This window comes from Panthera leo, chromosome B4 (genome assembly GCF_018350215.1).
Source record: "Panthera leo isolate Ple1 chromosome B4, P.leo_Ple1_pat1.1, whole genome shotgun sequence".
Classification (NCBI taxonomy): Eukaryota; Metazoa; Chordata; class Mammalia; order Carnivora; family Felidae; genus Panthera; species Panthera leo.
In genome coordinates, this window is record NC_056685.1 from 82,029,724 (window position 1) to 82,040,640 (window position 10,917).

The 10,917-nt window shown below is 42.2% G+C and overlaps 1 non-coding gene across 1 annotated transcript; it reads left to right on the plus strand.

The window, feature by feature from the left end:
• Positions 1-348: 348 nt before the first annotated feature.
• Positions 349-433, plus strand: TRNAR-UCU. The gene is given in 2 exon segments: positions 349-385; positions 397-433. It is a non-coding gene; the product is annotated as a tRNA-Arg (tRNA).
• The last annotated feature ends 10,484 nt before the right edge of the window (positions 434-10,917 follow it).

The window sequence follows — 10,917 nt, forward strand, 5'->3', positions numbered from 1 at the left end:
TTTTCCACGTTTTTTTTTTTTTTTTTTTAATTTATTTTTGGGACAGAGAGAGACAGACCATGAACGGGGGAGGGGCAGAGAGAGAGGGAGACACAGAATCGGAAACAGGCTCCAGGCTCCGAGCCATCAGCCCAGAGCCCGACGCGGGGCTCGAACTCACGGACCGCGAGATCGTGACCTGGCTGAAGTCGGACGCTCAACCGACTCCGCCATCCAGGCGCCCCTCTGTTTTTATTTCTTAGTGAATTCATTAATTGACACTGGAGGAAGTATGTCCTGCAGATAGTGAGGAAGAAAGTGCTAAAGGATTTTAAAGTGTCAAAGGGTCAAAGTTCCAGTTTAAGGGGCGCCTGGGTGGCTCAGTTGGTTAAGCGTTAGACTTCTGCTCAAGTCACAATCTCATGGTCCGTGGGTTCGAGCCCCGCGTCGGGCTCTGGGCTGATGATGGCCCAGAGCCTGGAGCCTGCTTCCGATTCTGTGTCTCCCTCTCTCTCTGACCCTCCCCCGTTCATGCTCTGTCTCTCTCTGTCTCAAAAATAAATAAACGTTAAAAAAAAAAATTAAAGTTCCAGTTTGAGCAGCAGGCAGCTTTGGCATAATGAGCACTACCCCTCAGCTGCGAAAGAAGTTTTCAAAATGGGAACTATAAGGGCGCCTAGGTGGCTCAGTTGGTTGAGTATCTGAGTCTTGATTTCAGCTCAGGTCATGATCTCACAGTTCATAGGTTCAAGCCCCGCGTTGAGCTCTGCACTGGCAATGTGGAGCCTGCTTGGGATTCTCCTTCTCCCTCTCTCTGTCCCTCCCCCACTTGTTCTCTCCCTCTCAAAATAAATAAAAACGAACTTTAAAAAAATGGGAAATAGAAAAAGATAATGGAAAAAGAAGACTGTGGATCCTAAAGAAGGCTGTATTCTCAGATTTTTTTTTTATCCAGAAGCTATTCTTAATGATGTGTGCATTCGCCTGTTGCCCGTTTTTGTAACACTCCTTAGCGTGTCTTTGCGTGTGTGTGTGTGTTATTATAGGAGTGATGCTCCATGTTGTAAAAACTTGAGATGATACATAACTTCCTGCTTTCAAAAAGGAAGCCAGGGGTGCATGGGTGGCTCAGTCAGTTGTCCAACTTTGACTCAGGTCATGATCTCATAGTTCATGGGTTCAAGCCACACACTATCAGCTTGGAGCCTGCTTGAGATTCTCTCTGTCCCTCTCTCTGCCCCTCCCTGGCTCATGCTCTCTCCCTCTCTCTCTCTCTCTCTGTCTCTCAAAATAAATAAACAAACAAACAAACTTAACAAAACAAAACAAAAAGGAAGCCAGATATTAGTGGGATAGGAGCACACCGGGAGGAAAGATTTGGAGATATTTAGAAACAGAAGCTGGTGGGGTGCGTGGGTGGCCCAGTCAGTTGAGCGTCTGACATCGGCTCAGGTCATGATCTCAAAATCCATGAGTTCGAGCCCCATGTCAGGCTCTGTGCTGACAGCTTGGAGCCTGGAGCCTGCCTCAGATTCTGTGTCTCTGTCTCTCTCTGCCCCTCCTCTGCTCATGCTCTGTCTCTCTCTGTCTCAAAAATAAATAAAAACATTAAAAATTTAAAAAAAGAAAAGAAACAGGAGCTGGAACAGATAGAAAAATATCTAGTTGATCACTGGCCACAAATTAAGGCTGGCCACTGACCAGAGTAACCATGGTGATCAATAAAATCAGATGAAATTGATAAGCAAGCATGTTAACCCTCTGATATGAGGCCAATGGTGGTGGCCAGAGACAAAAGAGAGTGAAAAAGAAACAAGTAAAAGGGTGAGAACTCAAGGAGTCTAAGAATCCTAGCTTGGATTAAGGGCATTTATTTGAGGGCAAGTAGAAAGAGTTGTTTTTCTGACTAATCAAACTGTACCCTTGCAAATAAAAGAACTGACCATTGGCAAAAATTGTATTAATTTGTCATTCGCTGCTTCACTTACTGAATCTATTGGTGTTTCTTAAAATTTCTACCAAAATTCCCCAAGTAGATTATGAAAATACATGCTTAGAGGTTAAAGGTATATGTATGTAAATATGGTGGGAAATTTGTCCATCTCACGATGATTACCTCTTCTCTGTCCCCCTTCCACATGGTCAAATGGGTGACTGCAAGCAGCCATATTTATGCTATGTAAAACTCTGTCCTTCAGACCTGCTAAGTGAACCAGAGATAGACAACGGAGTCAAGCAGTTTTATTCCTCCCAATCCCCCAGGAGTTGGGTCTGAAAAAGAAATACATTTATCTCTTTATGGACTGGATCTGAAACATGTAAAGCTCAGGCAGTAAGTTGTGGCTATTTTCCGCCTCTCAAGACAAAAACGAGAGGAAGCCTATTGCTAGGAAAGAAAACAAAAAACAGAAGGTTGGAGGCAAAAGGAGAGGAGAGATGGGAAGAACACACCTGGGCTCATGATAGCTTCTCTTCTGGTTCCACAAGAACAGATGCATCCTTGCTCTTGGTTCTTTGTAACACAGAGCTATGCTGAATAATGGCCCCCAAACATGTCCTAATCCCCAGAACCTCTATATATGTTACCTTGCATGTCAAAAAGGGCTTTACAGGGGTGCCTGGGTAGCTCAGTTGGTTAAGCATCTGACTTAGTCTCAGGTCATGATCTCACAGTTTGTGAGTTCAAGCCCCGCATCGGGCTCTGTGCTGACAGCTCGGAGCCTGGAGCCTGCTTTGGATTCTGTGTCTTCCTCTCTCTCTCTCCCTCCCCACTTCACACACACACTCTCTCCTTCTCTCTCTCAAAAATAAAAATATTTTTTTTAAAAAAAAGGGCTTTACAGATGCGATTAAGGATCTTGCTGTGGGGATATTCACATGCCAAAAAATGAATCTAGACATACACTTTATACTCTTCACAAAAATTAACTCAAAATGGATTATAGACCTAAATGTAAACATAAAACTATAAAGTTGCTGGGAGAGGGGCGCCTGGGTGGCCCAATAGGTTAAGTGTCCACCTCTTGATTTTGGCCCAGGTAACGATCTCATGGTTTGTGGGTTCAAGCCCTTCATCAGGCTCCGTGCTGGTTGTGCAGAGCCTGCTTTGGATCCTCTCTCTCCCTCTCTGCCCCTCCCTGATTGTGCTCACTCACTCACGCTCTCTCTCTCTCAAAAAAAAAAAAAAAAAAAAAAAAAAAAAAAAACTTAAAAAAAACTGCTAGGAGAAAATGTAGATGACCTTGAGCATGAGCATGGCAAAGAATTTCAGAGACAATACCAAAGGCACGATCCATGAAAGAAACAATTAATAAGCTGGACTTCAGTAAAATTAGAAACTTCTGCTGTGAGAAAGACAATGTCAAGAGAATGAGAAGACATGCCACAGGTTGGAAGAAAATATTTGCAGAAGACACATCTGATAAAGGACTGGTATCCAAAATATACAAAGAACTCTTAATAATTCGTAATAAGAGGGCCGCCTAGAAGGATCAGGTTGTTGAGAATCTAACCTGAATTTGGCTTAGGACATGATCTCATGGTGGTGAGATTGAGTCCTGCATTGGGCTCCAAGCTGGGTGTGGAGCCCGCTTAAGATTCTCTCTCTCCCAGGGTGCCTGGGATGACTCAGTCAGTTAAGCATCTGACTCTTGATTTTGGCTCAGGCCATGATCTCATGGTTCCTGGGGTCAAGCCCCATGTCAGGCTCCATGCTGACAGCTCAGAGCCTGCTTGGGATTCTCTCTCTCCCTCTCTCTGCTCCTTCCCTGCTCATTCTCTCTCTCTCTCTCAAAAATAAATAAACTTAAAAAAAAAAAAGATTCTCTCCCTCTCCCTCTGTCACTCCCTCTCTTGGGCCCTCTCTCTGTCTCTCAGAAAAAAAAGGTTAAAACAAGCAGAATTTCATGAAATTTAACTTAAATAATTTAAAATTCAAAAATACTCAGTAATAGGAAAATGAACCATCTGACTTTTTAAAATGGGCAAATGACCTGGACATCTTGTCAAAGAAGGCATACAGATAGCAAGTAAACATATGAAAACATCTTCAACATCCTATATCATTATGGAGCCGCAAATTACAAACAACAATGAGGTATCACTACACACCAGTTAGAATGGTCAAAATCTAAAACGCTGACAACACCAAATGCTGCCAAGGACGTGGAGCAATAAGAAATCTCATTCATCGCTGGTGGGAATTCAAAATGGTACAGCCACTTTGGAAGACAGTTTGGCAGTTTCTTACATAACTCAACATATTCTTACCATAAAATCCTGCAACCACCCTCCTTGGTATTTACTCAAATGAGCCAAAACTTGTGTCCACACAAAAACCTGCACGTGAATGCTTGTTTATAGCAGCTTCACGCATAGTTGCCTAAACTTAGGAGCAATCAACACATCCTTCAGTAAGTGAGTGGATAAATAAATTGTAGTGCATCCAGACTGTGGAATATTATTTTTTTTTCAAGTTTGTTTATTTTGAGAGAGAGAGCGTGTGCAAGTGGGGGAGAGGCAGAGGTGGGGGAAGAGAATCCCCAGCAGGCTCCTCGCTGTCTATGCAGAGCCCAACACAGGGCTAAATCACAGGGACCACAAGATCATGACCTGAGCTAAAACCAAGAGTTGGACACCTAACCCACTGAGCCACCCAGGTGCCCCTGGAATATTATTCTATGTTGAAAATAAAAAGAGCTATCAAACCATGAAAACACATGGAGGAACCATGTTAGCATATCGCTAACTGAAAGCCAATCAGGAAAGGTTACATATGACATTCTGGAAAGGCAAAACTACAGATACAGTAAAAATGTAATGTGGGATGTAAATAGTGGGGGAGGTTTTGCATGTGTGGGGACAGGGAGTATATGAGAACTCTCTGTACCTGATTAATCTTTCTGTGAACCTAAAACTGCTCTAAAAAATAAAGTTTATTAATTAAAAAAATTACTAGTGTATATATGGGAACAAAAATAAAACCTTTCCAAAGTTAGAAATAATATTACCCATTAATCAAAGAAACAACTTTTTTTTTTTTTAATTTAGCCCATATAATAAATAGGGTATTTCAGGTCAGTGAGGAAAGAGTAGATTTTTCAATGAACAGAATTAAGGCAATTATTTGTCATTAAAAAAGAAAATCAAAGGGCGTCTGGGTGGCTCAGTCAGTTCAGCCTCTGACTCTTGATTTCAGCTCAGGTCATGATCCCAGGGTTGTGGGATGGAGCCCCGCTTCAAACTCTGTGCTAAGTGTGGAGCCTACTTAAGATTCTCTCTCTCTTTTCCTCTGCTCCTCTCCCCCATGTGCTCTCTTTCTAACATTAAAAAAAGCAGGGTGTCTGGGTGGCTCAGTCAAGCATCCGACTTTGGCTCAAGTCATCATCCCACTGCTCGTGGGTGGGTTCGAGCCCAGCATCAGGCTCTGTGCTGACAGCTCAGAGGCTGGAGACTACTTCTGATTCTGTGTCTCCTCTCTCTGCCCCTCCCCTGCTCACGCCTTGTCATTCTCTCTCTCTCTAAAATAAATAAACATTACAAAAAATAATAAGTTAAATTAAATTTAATTTAAAAAAAGAAAGAAAAAGCTAGATCTTATGTCATTAAATGAACTGAAATAAATTGCAGACCAAACAGTGATCGAAATGTAAATTACTGGGGGCTCCCTGAGGGCTCAGTCGGTTAATCTACCAGACTCTTGGTTTCCACTCAGGTCTTGATCTCACGGTTCGTGGATTTGAGCCCTGCATTGGGCTCTGTGCTGCCAGTGCAGAGCGTGCTTAGGATTCTCTCTCTCTCTCAAAATAAATAAATAAATAAATAAATAAACTTAAAAAAAAGAAGAAATGTAAATTAATGAACCATAAAAGTATTTTTAATATATTCTTTTTATTTTTAAAAGAGAGCACAATCTTATATAGCTTATATAAGATCCCCATTCCCATGCTTCCCATGTGAGATCATGAACTGAACTGAAGTCAGACACTTAGCCAACTGTGCCACCCAGGCACCCCACATAAAAGTATTTTTAAAAGGTATTTATTTCTGGGGCACCTGGGTGGCTCAGTCAGTTGAGACTCTGACTTCGGCTCAGGTCATGATCTCACTGCTTGCGGGTTTGAGCCCCACATTGGGCTCTGTGCTGACAGCCCGGAACCTGGAGCCTGCTTCAGATTCTGTGTCTCCCTCTCTCTCTGCTCCTCCCCTGCTCATGCTCTCTCTCTGTCTCTCTCTCTCTCTCTGTCTCTTTCTCTCTCTCTGTCAAAAATAAATAAACATTTAAAAAAAGGTATTTATTTCTAAAGCATCGGGCAAAATCCAGAAGCCATTATGATCAAATAAACATTTTTAAAAGTTTGAAAAGTTAAAAAAAAAAAAAGTCCAGTTAAGCAGGCAAATGGAACACTCTCTCCTCTAAAATGCTAGTAAAAGAATAAAAAAGTAAATAAACCTACAAGGACAAAGAGAACTGGAAAGAGGTCAACAGTAGATAGGAGATAACACATTTTGGAAATCAAATGGAGGAGTGATAACTTCACAGTTTGGTGCAAGATGAAGCCTAAATGCCCATAGTGGGTGAAACCAATAAGAAGCATGCCAATTTACAACTCTGCCCCATCCCCTCATTCCAGAAGCCTCAGAACTTGGAGGCACAAGTCCCTCAGATTGCAAGAGAAAGGGACAGTTTGTATAGTTTGTATAAGATCCCCATTCCCATGCTTCCCCGGCCAGGTAACTTCTTCAGATAACTTCCCAGAAGGAAATATGAAGTTTTTTCTCCAGAGAAATTGAGCCAGAGGACCCAGAGGAGACCAGGGCACTAAATCAGAATGAGAACAGGAGTTTAAGTGAAAGTCCCTGTATTAGTTTCCCGTAATGGCGCTATCAAATTATCATAAATTTGGTGGCATTAAAGCAATAGAGATTTATCCTCTCATTGTCTAGAGACCAAAAGTTCAAAAGCAAAGTATCAGCAGAGTCACATGCATTCCAAAGGCCCTAGGGGAGAATCTGTGCCTTGCCTCTTCCAGCTTCTGGTGGCTCTAGATGTTCCTTGGCTTATGGCCTCATCACTCAGATTTCTGACTCCAGCTTCACATTGCCTTCTCCTCTGTGTGGACCTCCATCTAATCTTCCCCTGCCTCTCTCCTATAAGGATATATATAATTACATTTAGGATCCACCCAGATAATCCAGGATAAACTAACTTTTCTTTAGATCATTAACTTGATCACATCTTTCCATACATGGAAATAGTCATTCTTTTGCTATATAATATTCACGGGTTCTGGGCACTAGACAGTGCATATATCTTTGGTGGGGGTGTGCATTTTTTGTGTGTGTGCCTACCACAGTTGCTACACCGAAGAATGAGACAGATCCCTTTTCCTTCCCAGCCACTAGCATGCTAGCACCCAGAATTTCACCCGCCTCACAGAAAACTGGAATGTTCTTCTCTGGAGAGACCGAACAGCTCCAGAGAGACTTACAGCTACTGATACTTGGGTACCCCCCAACAAAAATCCAACTCACTGCCTGCTTCTCCCCACAGTGAAACTCATCTATCAACATACCTCTCTGAAACACAGAGCTTCTAATCAGTTTTTTTGGTTTCACGCTCTCACATATAAAGGAACAGTCAGTTTGCAGAATAATCCAAGAAAGGCTTCCAATAGGGAAAACTCAGACTAAAACAAACAAACAAAAAAGGAGGGGCGGGGCTTGGAGAAAACAAAGAGACTAAGCAACAGGAAAAGATTTTAAAATATATATATAATTTATATCTTCAGAGAGATAAAAAAAATAATACTATGAAACAAGTACAGGACACTATTTTTAAAAAATAAAAGAAGGGGTCCCTGGGTGGCTCAGTTGGTTGAGTGTCCGACTTTGGCTCAGGTCATGATCTTGTTGTCAGTGACTTCCTCGGTCAGTGAGTTCCAGCCCATCGTCGGGGTCTGTGCAGACAGCTCAGAGCCTGGGGCCTGCTTTGGATTCTGTCTCTCTCTTTCTCTACCCCTCCCCTGCTCATGCTCTGTTCTCTCTTAAAAATGAATAAATGTTAAAAAAAATTTTTTTAATAAAAACAAAAAAAAGAAGAGGGGCACTTAAAAAAAAAAAGAAGAAGAAGAAGAGGGGAGCTTGGGTGGCTCAGTCGATTAAGCCAATGACTTTGGCTCAGGTCATAATCTCACAGTTCCTGAGTTTGAGCTCTGCCTGGGGTCCTGTGCTAACAGCTCAGAGCCCGGAGCCTCCTTCAGATTCTGTGTCTCCCTCTCTCTCTGCCCCTCTCCCACTCGCACTCTGTGTCTCTCTCTCTCAAAAATAAAAAGAAACATTAAAAAAATAATAAAGTCTTTAAAAATTTCTTTTGATACAAATATCTTAAAAAATGTACAGGGGCGCCTGGGTGGCTCAGTCGGTTAAGCGGACGACTTCGGCTCAGGTCATGATCTCACGGTTTGTGAGTTCGAGCCCCGCGTCGGGCTCTGTGCTGACAGCTCAGAGCCTGGAGCCTGTTTCAGATTCTGTGTCTCCCTCTCTCTGACCCTCCCCTGTTCATGCTCTGTCTCTCCCTGTCTCAAAAATAAATTTAAAAATGTTAAAAAAAAAAAATGTACAGCACCTGCTGCCAAACAGGTTTGAAAGTGAAAAGTGAACTGAAATAAACCAGGCGGCTTCTGAGCATGGAACAAAAAGGACGTGTTTAGGGAATTAAGCGGAGCCATCAAGAAATTCCATAATAAGAAAGCACCCTTAATCTAGATAATCCTCCATCTCGCCAACTCAGTCATAGTCTTTAAAAAGAGTTAGTTTGGGGGCAGCTGGTTGCCTCAGTTGGTTAAGCGTCTGACTTTGGCTCAGGTCACGATCTCACGGTTTGTGAGTTCAAGCCCTGCATCCAGCTCTCTGCCCTCAGCACAGAGCCCACTTGGGATCCTCAGTCTCCCCTCCTCTCTCTCTGTACCTTCCCCGCTTGCTCGTGCTCTCTCTCTCTCAAAAATAAACTTTAATAAATAAATAAATAAATCGAGTTAGTTTTACATGGCTTTCTGGTTTGTTGTTGTGAATATTACTTAATGAAAATAGGATTGCAGAAACCCTGATTCTTTCCCTTTCAATTCACATATTACCCACATATTCCATTACTCATTTTCAATACTTTAACTTTCATTAAAAACATCTGATTTTTTATTTATTTATTTTTTTTTAATTTTTTTAATGTTTATTTATTTTTGAGACAGAGAGAGACAGAGCATGAACAGGGGAGTGGCAGAGAGAGAGGGAGACACAGAATCTGAAATGGGCTCCAGGCTCTGAGCTGTCAGCACAGAGCCCGACGCGGGGCTCGAACTCACAGACCGTGAAATCATGACCTGAGCCAAAGTCGGACGCTTAACCGACTGAGCCACCCAGGCGCCCCAAAAACATCTGATTTTTTAAATGTTTATTTATTTTTGAAAGAGAGAGAGAGAGAGAGAGAGGGCACGAGCAGGGGGAAGGGCAGAGAGAGAGAGGGAGACTTAGAATCCAAAGCAGGCTGCAGGCTCTGAGCTGTCAGCACAGAGCTCGATGCAGGGCTCCAACTCATGAACCTTGAGATCATGAACTGAGCCGAAGTCGGATGCTTAACTGACTGAGCCACCCAGGTACCCCAAAAAACATCTAGTTTTTAAAAGGAGGTGTAGGGATACATAAGTAAATATATTAATGGCATTTGTCTAAATAAGCTGTCAACATGTTTGTTGCAGCCTTGTTTTTATTAATAAAATGTTGGAAATATCTTGAATAGCCATCATGAGGGAACTGGCTAGATAGATATTGATACATAAAAGAATAAAAGCATTAAAAAGAATGAAGTAGCTCTATATGTACTATCATGAATGGTTTCCACTACAGCATTCAGTGAAAAAAGTAAGATGCATGGATTGCATGGGTGGCTCGATTGATTGAGCATCTGGCTCCTGTTTCAGCTCAGGTCACGATCTAATGGTCATGATCTTGAGGTAGTGAGATTGAGCCCTGTGTTGGGCTCTGCAATGAACATGGAACCTACTTGGGATTCTCTCTCTCCCTCTCTCTCTTTCTCTGCCCCTCCCCACCAAAGTAAATAAACATTTTTCTTTAAAAAGGTAAGTTACAGAACATGTATAATGTGAAATCATCTATGCAAAAAACAAAAATATATCCAGCTGTTTGACAGTGTGGAAGGATATTTACCAATATCTGAGGAGGGGATGAAGAGAAGGGAATTTCTGCTTTTTGCTTTATACCTATCTATGATATTTAAAATGTTTTTACTGGAAATATGAATCAAATTGTACAATAAAGAAAAATGCAAACCTAGGAAAGGACAGTAAGTGCATAAAAGGTATACATAGGAACAGAATATTGATATTTATATTTTTCATTATGCTGTTTTTAAAATATACTCTGTTTAGAATTTTATATCATGGGACATAGTATATATGCTTTCTAAATAAAGTATATTTTCTTTAAATGTTTTTATTTTTTTATTTTTAAGAGAGACAGAGACAGAGACAGAGCAGGAGAGGGGGAGGCGCAGAGAGAGAGGGAGACACACAGAATCTGAAGCAGGCTCCAGGCTCTGAGCTGTCAGCACAGAGCCCGACACAGGGCTCAAACTCATGAACCACAAAATCATGATGTGAGCCAAAGTTGGACAATTAACTGACTGAGCCACCCAGGCACCCCATAAAGTAAAGTTTCTTTTAAAAAAAAAACACAGGGGCGCCTGGGTGGCGCAGTCGGTTAAGCGTCCGACTTCAGCCAGGTCACGATCTCGCGGTCTGTGAGTTCGAGCCCCGCGTCAGGCTCTGGGCTGATGGCTCGGAGCCTGGAGCCTGTTTCCGATTCTGTGTCTCCCTCTCTCTCTGCCCCTCCCCCATTCATGCTCTGTCTCTCTCTGTCCCAAAA